Here is a 2,396-nt window from a genome sequence, read left to right as displayed (position 1 = left end):
AGTCTGTGCTCCAAGGGAAATGATCCCGCCCAGGACAGCAGCGTCCCGGGGCATCCCGAGGGCTGGAGCAGAAGGCAACAGGCTGCGAAAAGCTCTGGGATACACCAGGATTGGAGGGGAGGAGGAGCAGGGACATCCCACCAGGAGAATGGGGAAATTCCCTGTCCCTCCCGTGCTGACAGAGCCCTCCTCCTCCCGTGTGTGCAGGGAACAGCTGAATTTAGGGATTACTTCATGCCCGTGTGCCATCCCGGTTTTCTCCAGGCGGTTTCTCCAGGAGGAACCAGCCCAGCAGGGACTCGGGCACGGGGCCTTGTGGCTTTTAGGACACGCAAAATTCAGATCCCACCCGGCTGCCCCTTCCCGGCTGGATGAGCCCAGGTCTTGCAGCTCCTCCTGCAGAGTCCCAGGACAGGAATTCCAGAGCCAGCAGATCTCAGGCACATTTTGGGAGTAGAAACCTTGTCCTGGTGTGTTCTGGCACAAACCAATCCATGGAATTCCTCTGAGCATTCCCAGGTTGAAGGGAGTCCTGAATCATCCCAGAATTCTGGAATGGTTTGGAAAGGACCTCAAAGCCCACCCCGTGCCACCTCTGCCCTGGGCAGGGACACCTCCCACTGCCCCAGGCTGCTCCAAACTCTGCCCAACCCTGAACAATTCCAGGGATCCAGGGGCAGCCCCAGCTGCTCTGGGCACCCTGTGCCACCCTCCCAGCCAGGAATTCCTTCCCCAAATCCCATCTCAACCCTCTGTGTCTCAATTTGAAGGGTGTAATTTGTATTAAAAATCCATTTTTGGCCCAGTAGGGCCCACGAGGAGCGAGATTCCCAAACAAACCCTCCCCACTCTCCTCCAGTCTCTCCCTCCAGGGCTGTGCCAGGCTGTGAGGAGCAGCAGTCCTGGGACATCATCTGCATCTCCGTGACCTTGATTTTGCGTGACAAGCTGCACATTAATTAATTAATTACTTAAAGAACAGCCCCAGCGTTCCCTGGGAAAGGCCATTCCTTTAATCCTCACAGGCAATTACAGCAGCAGCGATGATAAATCTCCCCGAGCGCTGTTTGTCTTCAGGAGAGGTTTTTGTCCCAGAGGTTTTCAGGCTGGAGGGAGCTGGGGATGTGTCCGGGATGAAGGAAGGCTCAGGACCACCCGGAATGGGACTCCCTGATCCAGCCCCATCCCTGCCTTTCTCCCGATCCGTGTGAGGAATGGTCTGCTGAAGGAAGCGGGAGGGATGGGAACGGGCAAATAAAATCCACCAGAGGAATTCCCAGCAGCAGGACAGACCTCTGGAAGTCGTTGCCGTCGTCTGTCCCTTGGCAGGGTCTGAGGAGGGATCTCCCTTTTACGGGGATAATGGCAAAATCTGGATTTACAGGGAAGAGGGAAAAAGAAAACCGAGATATTCTGTGAGGAGTGGAAATCGCAGCCTGGTTCCTCCTGCACTGCTCTGCTCAGCCCCTTCAAATATCCCACAGGAATTCCAGCTGCTCCCGGTGTCCTCCGGAGGGAGAGGAAACCTCCAGCTCACTCCAGACTTGCTCCAGTCACCACCAAAGTCTTGGACAAGGCAGGAATTTGGGGCTCTCTTTATCCAGCCAAGAACTCCACAAAGCTGGAGGATGTTCACCAGCCCAGCAGGATCTCCACCAGCTGTGGATGGGCTCCAGGCCCTGCTGTCCTTGCCTCCCACATCCCACGGGATCCCAAAATCCCAGGTGATTTTTTAAGCTGCCATGGCCAAGTCCTTCCTTGCTTATCCCATCCCCTGCCCAGCGCTGAGAGGGGATTCACTCCGGGAGGTGACAAATCCAAGTCACCAAAGCCCAGGAACAGCCAGGAAAGGGCTTTGGCTCCGAGCTGGCCTGGGAAGAGCAGCTCCGATGGGTCCAGGTGGGCTCCTGGTGAGGAGCCAGAGCAGCCCCAAGACACAGAAAACATGGAAGGGTCCAGTTAAAGGCTCCCTGGCATCTTCTGAGGAATATTTACCTGCCCCATCCCTGGCAGGGCCCAGGGCCAGGCTGGACGGGGCTTGGAGCACCCTGGGACAGTGGGAGGTGTCCCTGGGGGTGGCTCTGGATGGGCTTTAAGTTCCCTTCCAACCCAAACCATTCCATGGCTCCAGAACTTGTTGAGCCCCTTCCTGAAAAATATGAAATCCATGGAGATCCAATTCCCTCTCGTTTTCTCTTCCATTTTGCAATGATCACACAGCAGAAAATGGGACCATCCCTCCATGTGCTGCTCCAGGGAGCTTCCCTGTGCCAGGACTCGCCGGAATTCCAAGCCCACGGGAAGAGCCCACCGCGTATCCAGCCAGGAGGTGCCGCAGGATGGAGCGGGAGCCGGTGGGAGGCAGGGACCGCCCCTGGCAACCCACAGACCAGGAG

General features: G+C 56.8%; 1 long non-coding RNA gene across 2 annotated transcripts in view; it reads right to left on the bottom strand.

Moving 5' to 3' along the window:
- LOC108447156 overlaps positions 1–2,396 on the bottom strand; it is a 10,762-nt gene that overhangs the window by 993 nt on the left and 7,373 nt on the right. The window lies entirely within an intron of this gene.

The sequence above is a fragment of the Corvus brachyrhynchos genome, unplaced genomic scaffold (genome assembly GCF_000691975.1).
Source record: "Corvus brachyrhynchos isolate BGI_N302 unplaced genomic scaffold, ASM69197v1 scaffold96, whole genome shotgun sequence".
Taxonomy (NCBI): domain Eukaryota; kingdom Metazoa; phylum Chordata; class Aves; order Passeriformes; family Corvidae; genus Corvus; species Corvus brachyrhynchos.
Note: the sequence above shows the minus strand (reverse complement) of the source record. Positions and strands in the feature narration are given on the sequence as shown.